We start from the raw sequence: 14,818 nt of genomic DNA on the forward strand, positions 1-14,818 counted from the left end.
GTCAGCCAACCAGCCCAAGCATGTTTGTTGGTAATGGTACATATACAATTTTCCTAGATCTGCTGAGCATGTGGTTTCATGGTACATGGTTAACGGCTCTCATTTGTTACTGATAGCAGTTTCTGAACTGCTGAGCAGACTGAAGACAGAAGGGTCAGTGGCCCCTATCGTTACCTCTGCCAGGTCAGAAGGCCTGGAGGCGTAGATTATGTTTTTGTCCGTTTGTGTGCGTGGCTAATCTCAAATGGTGGTGCCATACCGGACTGCTTTACATTTTCGCCACAACGCAACAATATAGGCACAGCCTATATATGACTAAATTACTTTAAATGCTAATGGCCAACCAGAGAAACTGAAGGCCACTTTAAGGAAAAGCCAGAACATTTATTGATGAACCTCCCCACCCTGTGTCTTAGACACGTCTGGAGTATGAAACATCTGGGGCAATAGGATATTTGCTGCAGATGTGGGCACGATCCCCTCTATGCTCAGCATGATAGCTTGGGGGAACCTAATGTATATATTTTTTATGTTATGTGCTATCTGCATCTGCCATCTGTCAGTGTGTTTATTTGGTCATGTTTGTGTCCTTGTCCAACATAAAAAGACAGAGGGTCACAGTGCTAAAGATGTAAGCAAGTCCAATCTCAATATAGATGCATGCGAGATTGGTCTTCAAAAGCAGGGGCATCAACCTTTGAAAACTTGTCTTAACATTAAAGGGCAGAAAGTCCGGTAAATAAAGATATTACATTTTGAAAAAATAATGTGCTTGTGAACTATGATTGACTAATATCTGGCTATGGCTTGCTTTTCACTACTCAAAGGGGGGCATTACATTTCTGAGCATTAACAAGGGAGCATTGAACAGCTATGATGGTACAGTATGTAAATACGATCAGGAAAAAGAAAAGGAGACGAGACAAAACAATAAAGCCCAGGAGAGAGCGTTTAGCCCTCACATTTGGACCCCAATTCATTTCACAAGACCATAATCCCTTAATATGCAGTATAACAAGGCATGCCGAGCCAAACACGGACCCTGCCAACGCCCTTCATCCTCTCACTGCTTGTCACCTCTGTGGTCTCCTTCATGCTTAAAGAGGGGGTGGGGGTGGGTGTTCTGGCCCTTGGGAGTGACCCGGGGACATTTATTAACGGCGCAACTATTATAGCTGACACTCTTGCCGCTGGGAGGCTACAAGGATATGAGGAGTGACAAGCAACACACGACAATATGAGGCACTCAGGGGGCGATGCTGGCCGTCTGGAATGGTGGAGGTGGTGGGGAATGGGGGGGGGGGGGGCAGAGAGAGAGAGAGAGAGAGAGAGAGCGAGAGAGAGAGAGAGAGTAGGTGAGATGATGAGAGCAGTGGGAGGGATGGGGGGACTCAACAGAGAACATGACCAGCTATCAACCTGGTGATTTCCAGTGAGGGCTCTACAGCCTGTTTTGAATTCTGCACAACCTTTCTAGTTTTATGAGGTAATAAAAATCAGGGTCAACAGATTCTGGAGCGCTCTGGGAAAAAAACAAAAGGATGTCTCTTTTACAGTATGGGGATTTGATGGAATCCCAGGCAGGAAACATTGGAGGATCCCCCTGAGCGTATATACACTTTCTGACATTGCAGAGATTCTACGCTAATAGGCCATCAAGCCGTTAATGTCCTGATCAATATTGGTGTGTCTCATTATCCCTTTGGTCACAGCCCTTTCAGCATGGGCCATGTTTGTACAATACAGGATTCAATTTCTTCATTACTGTTTTTTTCTTTTTACAAAGGAGCACCTTTGCCTTCTGAGATTCCATGAAGAAATTCTGTTCAGTTTCCAATGTGTCATTTCATTGCTAGAAGGAATCATTTAATTGATTAACAAGAAAATAAAGAGTCTTTTCTGTTTCATTTGTGAACTGGAGCCTCAGAAGCCAGGCCACTAAGTGTCATTTAGAGGCTGTTAAATATTTGAGAAGTCATAAAAACAGAGACATTAAAAAGTAATTGGGTGGACCTGTGGGCCAAGAAATACTTTCAGGCTGAATCTTTAGTCACTCGTAAAAAATATAAAATTGCCTTTTTCCATTAACCTCAATATATCTATTCTTGTAGCCCTTATAGAACTGTCAACATACTGTATATACTGTTGTGGATATCTGATTGGAGTAATTCATTTGCAATGAATGGGCATTTAAATGTAATAGTGTGATAACAAAATAGAAAATACCCTAAAGCCTAACAAGAAATACAGTTACCACGATTAACTGTGTGGTATATTAATATTACCACATTTCTTCTGCCTTTCACCCAATTTCAACAGAATTGAGCAATGTGAGAGAAAAGGTGTCTCCTCCTTAAAAAAGGAGGGATTCACCGACACATTTGGAATAAGGAATATATTTTATGGCCTAGAATTCGGTCAAGACAAAATACGGAGGTAAGTGTTACCTACAATTGCCTATTATTGACTACACAGGCCCAGGTAGCCTTAGCTCAAGGGAGCACCATTTCAAACATGATCATATTATTCCATGGCTTCATACCAAGAACACATACAGATCAGATCAAAGACAAACCTCTCAGGCAGAAACATGCATACAGTATGTACAGAATCATTAGTATGTCTTTGTTCTGTGTTAACATTATAGCACCGTTTTACTCAAGGGTGTGTGTACGTGTGTATGTGTGTGCTTTGTAGCCTATTATACAAATTGTCTGTGGCAAAGGGGACCAGTACATGCAGAGATTAGAAGACAGTACTCTGGGATTTGCATAGTATACCTTAATACCCCATAGTTCACAGCATGGAGTCAATTATTCATACTCGTTCCAGGTAAGATATACAAGTTTTTGTATTTTATAACGAGGTCAATAAGTTAACCTAAAATCTTATGTGTTCATAAGTATCCTGGAATTACATCACCGAGGATATTTTTTTCCAGTAAGTACTATAGGACAATCTTGCCACCAGCAAACCTTTATCAGTCTCTTATAAGTAATTGTACTGTATATTGTATGCTTTGCTCACACAGGATTATGGTAATATAACACATCAGAAAGCTACACACAGAATTCCCACAAAATAATCAGTGGCATCTGTATCGCATACCACATGCATATCTCATAACACATGCATATCAGATTCACCTGTCATATGGCGCAAGCAATTTTCTGATTTGATGGAATAAGACTAAACTTCAAACCTTCTCTTCAGTCAACAATTCTGAACACCAAGGTGTGTGCTATATATACAGTATGAAGCTATGTACCCTGTAGTTGGGCTGGGCGGTATGACTTCAAATCAATATCACAATTATTTCAAACTTTTGCCTCGGTTATGATTAATACATTATTATTTCTTAAAAAAATGGTGAAAATAGCAGCTCTACAAGCTCACAACAAGTCGTGACGTGTTGAGCTTGTACATGTACACACAAAATCCACACACACACAGCTTCACCAAAAACTAGTGGCGGAAAGTTTAAGTACATTTACTCAAGTACTGTACTCATTTTTCAATACTTTATACTTCTACTCCAGTCCACTACATCTCAGAGGTAATTCAGGCAAGTATTGTACTTTTTACTCCACTGCAATTATTTGAAAACTTACTTTGCAGATTTTAGATTTAGAATATATTACAAAACATACAGTAGCCAATTAACCCCATTACATACTGTACTCACAACGCGCTGCATCACGACCCGCTGTGAGCTTGTAAATCTGCTATTTTTAGAAAATATTACAGATTTTGAAAAAAAGCATATTTTGATGCCAATACTTGTAAGACTTTTATTGTAATCCAATTTATTTCTACATTGTGGTGTTTTTTCTCTTAAGAGTAACACATCTTTGTACTTCTTATACCCCTGGCATACAGTGGTTGCAGAGGGCAGATTTGTCGGCAGCCTTGCTGCCGGTGCACCTGAGCCCACAATGGCACGTAATGGACGATATGGACGCATATATTCATGTTGACTCGAGCAGATGAATCTCTTGCTTTACATGTCACTGAAGCAGGGATAATATGTCTGTGCATGCTTTTATCCTGACCATGAAAGCTTTGGCCGACGCAAGAAAGGCTTATGGTATGTTCTGCATTCAATACGCTCATCTCCAATACTGTGGGGAAAATGATACGATTGGGGTACTTAGGGGGGATAGTGAGGGGGGATAGTGACTGGGTTGCATGTGCGTGCATTCAGGGGCGGATTAACCCTTCGTGGTGCCCGGTGCTCCATTTCGGTGTCCCCAGGACCGTTTTATCAGCGGGGGGGGGGCAGTCAACGTTTATCGCGGGACCATATTTCACACAAAGGTTCTTTATGGAAGTTTCTCAGGGGTCCAGACTGTCATTGGGAATAAGTACCATAACTAAAATATTTATCCTGGTTGGGCCAAACTTTTCAATATCAGCTTCCATTCCTTTCTGTGCTTCTAGCATGAGGCAGAGCAATCCACAGTCATTTGTGCAGAAAGAGGGCTTCATTTGACCATTATTGAGTTAAATAATTCAAAAGTCTTTCCTTTAAACTAAAGGGACTACACCATGAATTAAAAAAAATATTTATATATTTAATATCATATTGTTTATGTCCCTCAAACGTTTTTCAAAAGGTTTGAGCCTAAATCAAGCCTCAGATATACTCATTCCAACTAACTTCTTTCTGGCTTATAAAGCACTTTCACCTGCAATACCACATTGTCCTGTTTGGCACGGGGCGCTATTGAGCCAGTTTGTATGCATGTTATCTAGCCTCGCGTTGCCAGACAATATCACACGACACACTGCTAAAGTGCAATGCAATTTCGCAAAGGCAGATTCGTCTGGAACCAGGCTACATGTTATCTCCTGGTTCTGTGTGGAAAAGGTTTTTTTTTTTTTTAAAGTTGGATTGTACCCTGACGTGACGTCACGTCAGGGACCACATCAGTTTGGCCTGTTTTGAGACCAATTTACAGAAAACCCCAGATTTGCTGTGAAAGCCTGAGTGTTCAAACTGGGGTATTTTTGGGGATAGAAGAGAGGTAGGGGAGACCAAAAACACACAAAAAAGAAGAAAAAGTTAAAATGCATGGTGTAGTCCCTTTAACTCACCTTCATATTATTATTTTTTCTCTCGCCATATTTTACCTTTCTCTCTTCGCTTACCGGTATTCTCTTTCCCTCTCTCTCTTGCTTCACTCTAATCACTTTTGCCTTCTCTCTATAAATTTCTCTCATTAATCAAAAAGACAGCAGTCTAGCCGTGTGTGTGTGTGTGTGTGTGTGTGTGTGTGTGTGTGTGTGTGTGTGTGTGTGTGTGTGTGTGTGTGTGTGTGTGTGTGTGTGTGTGTGTGTGTGTGTGTGTGTGTGTGTGTGTGAGAGAGGGAGGGCGGCAGAAACACGAGACTGTGTCAGACAGCACAGTTAATGGCTCGCAGACATACACCTTTTTCAGTATGGTTTCTAATGTTTGAGCTAATGGAGGAATGCGTGATTTCATTCACCCTCCCATAACAAAAACCTCATCAAAAAGAGAGAAGTATCACAAAATCAGATATACAACAATATTGAACAATCAGTATCAGATAAAATTAGCACTCCATAGAGCAGTGGTGTCAGTTGTAGTGAGATAAGGACATTTTTTGAAAGACAACAAACAAGACTAAATTTAGAATAGATGAGATATAAATAAAGTCCCACTTATGTTTGTTTTAAGTACTGAAGAGCTCTCCTTGGTACCGGCGTTGTCACCCACAACCTAATACCAGCATCTCTACAGCCATGATGGAAACACAAACATGTTAGTAATCTCATTTTAAATAGAATGTTTTTTGTCCTGAATGAACATTTATTTCAGCTGAAAGAATAAAAAACAAAGCTTGCCTCGATACTTTGTACCCTGTGTGACATATAATTGTTCATGCTGCTAACACTCCCCAAATATTACAAAAAGCAATGTAATGACATAAAAAAGATTTCTCCCATCATAATCAAGGGAGGCAGTGACCCTTCCTCCTCTTTGTATCATCACAACTAGAAGGCCTCCGAGGTGGCCATTTTGTATGACTGTGTATTTGTTTACATGCAGAGTGTCTGGTGGAGAGTGATGGGTGCCCCCCTGGGGGCTGGCTGAACACAAAACAAATACACTCCGCTTTACTCTGACTTTCCACTTCCCATGAAGATAAATCACTGGTAAAGACACTGCCTACCATGCAGTATTATCGAAAAGGGAATCAATGTCTCACCGACAAGACATACACAATTACAAATCCTCAAGTCTTATGTCATTCATTATTTGCCTTTTTAGCCTACATGTGATTCAACACGTTCAGAGAGTCTACTGAATCTTTACAAATGTGTACTGTCCATGATGTGTAATTAAAATTACAGTAGAAATATAATTGGCATAATTTTGTGCATCTCTCACTTCCATCATTTTAATGAGTCTCTTCTCAAGAGCTTTTCAACCGCTGCAAAGTGTCAAGGTAACGTCATAATTGCGAGTGCACTTCAGACTGAAATCAACTAATACACAATATTTGAATCCTTTCCAGGTCTGGAACAAACGGATCACATGAGAGACCAGGAATACAATGAAAGTAAAGACTCTGAAAACTGAAGAATGGCCCCATTGTGCTATCTCCAAGAACCAGATATAATCCCTTGTCATAATACCAGACAGAATAGCCATGTCTGAATCACTTCTGGATGGTCTGTGAACCCAGAATATAGGCTTCATCGCTCAAAGAGAGGGGGGAGAGAGAGAGAGAGAGAGAGAGAGAGAGAGAGAGAGAGAGAGAGAGAGAGAGAGAGAGAGAGAGAGAGAGAGAGAGAGAGAGAGAGAGAGAGAGAGAGAGAGAGAGACAGAGAGACAGAGAGACAGAGAGAGACACACACACAGAGAGAGAGTTGGAGATAAAGAGAGAAAATGTGAGGGAAGGCCAGAGAGAGATACAGAGAGAGAATGACAGAGCCAGAGAGAGAGAGAGAGAGAGAGAGAGAGAGAGAGAGAGAGAGATGACAGCACCACAGGACAATTCAACATAACAGTATCTCATTAAGGACATGTCATCTCCTGGTCTGCCCTGACTTACTTCCAATGTGACAGGAACAGAAAAACACCCTGCTAAAATCCCACAACAAGGACAGTTCTGCACGGCAACATCTTCACTCTTAATTGAATTCTAATAAGTGTCCATTTTTACACTGTGATCTTTCACGTGATCTATGATCTAGAATCTGTTATTCTGGTTTGATAGCTAGTGAAGCCCCCTAGTAAAGGTTCATCTTATCATCCTGATCAAGATATGAAGAAAATGTACCTGACTTGGTGACTTTAAGCACCTGAATGGCCATCCCTTTAATTTCCAGTGTGATCATCACACTGTTTTGTGTTCATAATAGGCTATCAGCTATAGTAAAGTACACCACAGTGAGACATTGATCCTGTTTGCCAGAGCACAACAAAACGCGAGTATACCTGCGCCAAAACGCCCACTGGGCACCCAGCCAGCCAGCCATCCAACCAACCAACCAGCCAGCCAGCCATCCAGCAAGACATCTAGCCAGGCAGGTGTTCAGAACCATTGATCTCCAGTCTGTTAGCTTAATTTCAAAGCAGGACAATGTACAGACGTAAAACTGCCCGAATGAAAAGAATGACGGTCAAGCTGTTGCCGAGAAACAATCAGCGGAGGGTGATGGTATCGTGAGTCACCGCGTATCCAGAGCCTCTCACACCCCCCCACCCCCGCCTCCCTCCTTTTCTGCAGGCACAACTGTGGAAGGTTGCATATAAAAGGAGATATTGGTCGTGGCAGCCGAAGTGTGCGTGTGCTAGTGACTGTCTGCTCTCCCCGACAGGGGAGGAGGGGGTGGTGGTGGGAGACTGAGTCAGAGCTCCCAACGTAGACTATACAGTTCATCCCTGGCTGTCCTTAATATGTAGCTGCCATTGTCAAAGATCTATACGGTTTTACCACTTGAACCCCAGCATCCACATTCTGGAGGGATCATTAGCCAAACATAGCAGATCTACAAGCTCACAACGCTGTGAAGCGTTGTGAGCTTGTAGATCGGCTATTTTTGGCAAAGACATTTGGTGTAGAGGGGAAAAAACAGGTCCAAGTACAATTAGTAGCTAAGAATAGCGGGTTTAAGTGGTTAAATTGTAGGCTAATATTGTTATTATGTGGCCTATCTTACATAAAATGTGTATAGGCCATGATGCTGTGATGTGGCTGCCTTGATGAGCACTGTAGCGAGTGTAGCCTATAACATTCAGTCAGTGCTAGAGGATAGAATGGAAATTGGCTATTAACAGGTCCCACTGGTCAATATAACGTGTCAGAGATCAACACATGACCTCTATGATAAATAGCTCATCTGCAGCAACAAGCTGAAAATTCTGATCGCCACAAACCTGGTTGTGTTTCAGTCAGTTTATGTATTTAACTGTAAAATCCTCTGTTAATCTATATGGCTACATTTGTTGTAGGACTAGGACAGTTAAATTATCACTGAGGACTTAACAGTATAGAGGCTATATATATCAGGTATCACTCTGCGTACCTGATGGTTCTCAGAGTGGGGTCCGGGGAACCCCAGGGGTCCTTGAGGAAGTTCCAGGGTGTCCCCAGCTAAATGTGTTAAAACATGTTAAGCCCTTTATCCATATTTTATGCATTGGCTATTCAAAAATAGCAGATCTACCACGATCATTTACAAAAAAAACTTGAAAGTGTTTGAATAATTTTGTCTTTTTTAAACACAAATCTTCTGTTCAGGGGGTCCCTGGCACAAAAAAAAATCACCAAAAAGTTGGAGAGCCACTGGTGTAGCCTATACAATAAACAGGTGGACAGGATAGCAGGATGATGATGATGATACGTGTTGCCACTTGCCAGGAGGCAGGGCTCACTGACAACGAGCTGCGTAGCCACGGAGACGGCATGTGGATTGATAGGGTGTTGGAGGTGTCATCGTGCGGGTTGCACCGCCGTCCACCCCCGCACTCTCCTCTCCTCCGCGTTTAGAATCTAGCCTCCGCCCATCGCCTTTATAACCAGCCATGCACCCCACTGGGGAATTGGGAAAGACATTTCTACCGTCGCTTCGTCATGGAAATGTATCCTGTATGTGACGAGGACGCTGCCGATTGTGATGCAAAACTACTGAGTAACAAAGGAAAGCGAAGGGAGACAAGCCTGGTCGAGCTCATAACATAATAAAAGAAGGATCATGTACCCCGCCCACCACCACCACCTGTTTACCCTCCTCCTGTTAGGATGACATTCCCTCCATCAATCCAGCACCTCAACACCGTCACATCCATTAGATGGTGATGTGAGGATCTCTCCGCCTCGTTTCCAATACAACTCACGTATATGCCACGCTCTTTCTTCCCTGGCCCGACTTGTTGAAAGCGATAGATTTATCATCATTCACCGTTTTGCTTTGCATCAGGAGTATATCCAATCAGCATTGGAGTATTATAGGTTACAGAGAAGACGAGGTTCTCTCTCAACCAACAATTAAGCATTCTATACCACGAGAGCGATAACACACAGCCCCAGCGTACATATATATAGGATAGAATCCACCGTTTTCCCTCAGGCTTAAATGATGAAGAATCCCTATAATCTCTGACCTTTCCAATGCTGTTTCCCCCCCACGGCCACGAACGATATGAATGAACACGATATTATATACTGAACTGAGCATGAACCCACTCGTTTTGACATGTGCGCTTTCTACACATCCAGGAAAGGGAGGTAATATAAAAGCTTGGAGACTGTGGCGCTGTCCGAGGTGCTGAAACACAGAAAACGCCCCACACACCTACAGTATAATGCATTATTATTATCGCACACATGAGATTCATGCTTTCACAAGGCGTGTCTGTTCTGTTCTGTTCTCAGTTTCCTCTGTCTTTCTACCCTCCTCTTTCCATCAACGGTCCCCCGTGGTGCCAAATATCCGCTGTATATTTCCAATTATGAAATCCAGAGTGAACGGTAAAAGGTTCAAATAATGGACGCTGGCATCAACAATCATTTCAGCCGGCGAAAGTGAGTATAAAAACAGACAAAGGGGGTGTGTGTCCAAAGGAAATGATTCTCAAATGTTTGTAGTCCTTTGCTTTTAAAAAAAGTATTAATACAGGAATGGATAAAACAGGTGGGAAAATGCCTTATTTGGTCTCCTACCTGTTGTGTCCCTGGCCGTTGCCTCGTAGTCAGTTGTAGAGGAAATGTCTGGCGTATTTCAACAACTAACCGATTTCACCTCCTCTCTGTGTGTGACTGGATGTGGTTCCAAAGGCACTGTGCGTGGCTGATACCTCCTCAATTCCTCTTCAATGGGAAAGCAAAGCAGTGTAGTCAAAGATGGCGGATGCTTTTGACGTCAGCAGCTTTTAATAGATATCTGTCAAAAGAGAGAGACAGAGAGAGGGGGGACAGGGGGACGGACAGAGAGAGAGAGAGAGAGAGAGAGAGAGAGAGAGAGAGAGAGAGAGAGAGAGAGAGAGAGAGAGAGTGTGTGTGTGTGTGTGTGTGTGTGTGTATGTGTGTGTGAGTGTTTGTGTGAGAGAGAGACTTCTATATGCCTTTGTAATATGCCAGCTGGCATCACAAAACCACCATGTGTTATTTTTAGATGTAGTGGATGTTTTGACGGGTCATGCTTTCTGTGTCAATATTGTAGCCTATAGGCCTACCAAATATATGGGTAGATGTACATTTTATGATTACACTGATATATTGAAGTAGGCCTGTCTGTCTGCAACAGAGGAGCAGCTTGGATGTTACATGGTATTTTTGTTAAACAATCAAATCTATTGTTTCACCACTTTTATATTCTAATGGGTATTATGTCATCCTGAGAATTGGGGAAACATGTGCCATGTGAATCCCTGCAAATCCACATTGCTGACTTTCACTGCTACATTCCCGGCTGTAACTTTAACCATGTCATAATGCTGATGCCTCTTGGTTAGTCTTTAACTACTTAACTGTCACGGTCTGAGTAGGCTTAGCAGATAAATTCAAAGAGCCAACATGGCAGGTGCTGGATGTAAGGAAGAAGATGCAACAAAGGATATGCTCATGCTGTAGAAGTCGAAAAGTCACTTTTTGTTTGGATGTGCCAATAAATTTGCACTTTTAAGGACAATGTGCAGATCTCCTTTGTTCCTTCTTGATTGAGTGTGAGCTTGTGGCTTTCTCCATCCCATGACCTCCCTCAATGAGGCATTCCACAACCCCCGCACAAATCAACACAGGAATTTGAACATAATGTTGTAGATCAGTGATTCTCGACCTTTTAAATTTAAAGCTCCAAATGTTTAATATGCATTAGGCCACCGATCCCAATTTGATGCAGTTTATTTCATCTCTGGGAACCCAAATACACATTGTAAGATCCTCAACGTTAATTTACTCTGAGTGTATACATTTGTGCACTCTCAGAGGTACAGACATATGGGTCCATTTGGACCCTTGGCAGCCCCTGGACCCGACGTTGAGCCCCTGGACCCGACGTTGAGAACGAGTGCTGTAGATACACTCACAAAAACACACTTACGCAATGATATGATATGTACGCACACACACACACACACACACACACACACACACCATTTTCTCTTCCATCAACACTCTAGACATCACCCTGCTAATCACAGCTACAGATGAGAAAAGAAACATGGATTGTGAATGCAGCTTTGCATTTTCCAATTGATTTTTAACCTACATCTAATCTATAATCTAAGCGATTGATGCCACCACTCTATACAGTATCTCTGTGGGATTCGGCAGTGTGGGGATTTTCCCTCTGTGTCCCTGCTTGGCATTCTAACAAATGTCTCTACAATTGCTCTGAAGCGGGCCTGTCTGCTAAATTAATGATAATGATAACTCTGCATGAAAAATCCATCCAGAAAGGAGAGCCAGAGGAGAGAAAAAACTAGAGGAGTTTGTGTGTGTGTGTGTGTGTGTGTGTGTGTGTGTGTGTGTGTGTGTGTGTGTGTGTGTGTGTGTGTGTGTGTGTGTGTGTGTGTGTGTGTGTGTGTGTGTGTGTGTGTGTGTGTGTGTGTGTGTGTGTGTGTGTGTACAGTAGAAGACAAGTGAAAGGAAATCCCTACAGATTCATTATTCATTATGTAATATTGTATAAATATAGCTGACCAAGGCATTAATAGACTGGAGTCGCATGGTGTGTTTACACAATCAATACAGGCAATGTACGAACTAGCCAGCTATGAACAGTATGTACAGGATGACAGGATTGTAGTAACAGATTGCATGTAAGCATAAATTGATTAAAATAATCTGAAAGTCATCTAATGTAATCTCTTAACCAAACTGGTACATATAGGCATCATATCTCATTTACAATAACCCTGCAAAGCTCTAATCCTATTTATGAGACACCCAAACTAAATAGTTGGGATAAATCAATGTCTGCTGCATACAGAAAGCATTTACATGTTATTTTCACTTGGCTGTTTCAATTTACAATGTTACTGTGTGGAGTGTAAATGAAAAAGGTGTCACAAAGTGACAAAAGACACGCATCCTGCCTGTCCTGCTGGGCTGGGTGCTGGATAAAAAATTCAACATGACATAACAATAAAATCCGCACACCAGAGTGCTGCTCCCATCGTGTTTTTTTTTTCTTTATTGGTGGTTACGTTTCGAGCTGGGAGGCTCTTCCTCAGACCTTACTGCGGATTTTATTGTTAATTCACTGTGTAGAGTGTCACAGCATTGTAACAGGAATGTATGGATTATTTGATGTACCATGTACCCGATCTATTCTGATATTAAAGACAAATGAGGTTCAACATTAACATTGATTGACAAGTCAATTTATTGGTCTGGATTCATTGATTGCTTTGTTGAATTATTGATTGGATTATTCATTAATTCGTTCATTAACATAATATAGTCTTGGAGCTTGGCAATACATTTGCAGGCCTATTGTCTTTATCACTACACAATAAAGTATAGATAGAAAGCAAGTAGCACTTTATTAACTGGTTCTATTTAAAATGTTACTGTGTGTAGAGTGTCACAACTGTGAATGCATGGATTCCTTGATCTACCTTTTCCCTAATCTATTCTGATTTAAAAGACGAATGAGGCACAACATTAACATTGATTGACATTTCAGTGTAATGGTCTTTTGGGAAACGAGATTAATTGATTGCTTTATTGAATTATTGATTGGATTATTCATTCATCCATTCTTTCTTTCTTTCTTTCATTACAGTAGTGTTAGCTTGGCCATACATTTGAAGGCTTATTGTCCTCAACACTACAGGGGTGGATCTACGGGTGAGCCTGGGTGGTCACAGACCCACCAGATGGAATCTGGGCCCAACCACATTGACAGCTTCCCCATCAAACTTCGTATTCCAACAGGCATGTAATACTGTATTACAGAAGTTATGTTGACCAGATTTCTAGAATATATAGACTATATTACAGTATAATATTTTGATATTATTTATTTGTTGAATGTCTCCTCCCCCCCCGCCCCCCCCAAAAAAGAAAAAGCTTTTGTGCAGATGTGCTTTTTTGTCAATACAATCATCAATCAATCAATTGATCATTCAATCCAAATCATGTAATAGAGGGATCTAATCAGCCTAAGATCCTAAGACGCAATTTTAACAGTAGGCTGTAGTAGGCCGCCCATTACGTTTTTTCAGACACGTTTTTGGCCTATCTGCTTTAGTGACTCTGTCCAGCAGTGACTCTCTGAATACTCAGTCAGAGGTTCTCATTACTCAACTCCACCCACATGCAACATTTAATCTACAGTTACATCTCTACGTTTTATCTACTGTCACATTTGATGCAGATAACGTTATTTCTAAGATGGCACGTCCAGTTATTTGAAGGGTTTTATCGATTTATTCAAATAGGTCGATGGAGGGAGACAGGAAAGCAAAGTCACAGATGAGGGGACAACCTGCAGCAACAGTGGTTCTCAACCTGTGGGTTGGGACCCCCAGGGGGGTCCCCACATAATTTTGTTTGAGGGGTGGGGGTCTCCAGATGACAGTGAAGTGTCAATGGGGGGCTCCCCAGATGACAGTGGAGTGTCAATTTAAGGACTTTTAAGACCATTTTAATAACTCAAAAAAGAAAAAGAAAAGAAAAGGTCCATTACTGCATCAAAAGTAATCAACAAACTATACTATAAAAACTGGTCAAATATTGGCCAAATTGTCAAATAATAAAAGAAAGAGGCAAACATTGTGAAAATAGACGCTCTACAAGCTCACGAGCGTTGCAAGGCATTGTGAACTTGTAGATCTGCTATTTTCACAATATTTATCCGTGGAACCGAGCTAAGCAAATTGAACGCCTCAACTCCTACATTCCAAGTGCTTGTTAGGGTGGGGGGTCCGCAGTTAAAATATGATTGTTTTGGGCGGGTCACGGCCAGAAAATGTTTAGAACCACTGACCTACAACACGCCCATGGGACTCAACTGACGATGTTGCAGTCAGTCTGTGTTTATCTCTGGTAAGGTAAGCCCCTTCTCAAATGTTCTCTACTGATTCGTATTGTTGGTATGCAACACACGTGTGAACCCATGCCCCCTCAAAGAAATGTGAGCTGCATTGCATCACTGAGTACCATTATGCAAATGACGATTATGTGGACAATAAAAAGTGCTAGCTAAACCAACTCTGTTCATGGGAAAATGTAGATCGTGCTCAACAGGTCAATCTCCACTTTCCTTCCTTTTTAGCCAGTAAAGCTGGTTCTCCTATTCCGAGAGATGAAAGAGATGTCAAACTGTTCAAAAGGGC

General features: G+C 41.7%; 1 protein-coding gene across 1 annotated transcript in view; it reads right to left on the reverse strand.

The window, feature by feature from the left end:
* snap25a (synaptosome associated protein 25a) overlaps positions 1 to 10,293 on the reverse strand; it is a 45,317-nt gene extending 35,024 nt beyond the window's left edge. Inside the window, exon 1 of the mRNA XM_080454125.1 lies at positions 10,197 to 10,293. The gene's annotated coding sequence lies outside the window, so the exon portion shown is untranslated. The remainder of the gene's footprint in view (positions 1 to 10,196) is intronic.
* Positions 10,294 to 14,818: the final 4,525 nt, after the last annotated feature.

Source organism: Gymnoscopelus braueri, assembly GCF_963280865.1.
Source record: "Gymnoscopelus braueri genome assembly, chromosome: 16".
NCBI classification, from domain to species: Eukaryota; Metazoa; Chordata; class Actinopteri; order Myctophiformes; family Myctophidae; genus Gymnoscopelus; species Gymnoscopelus braueri.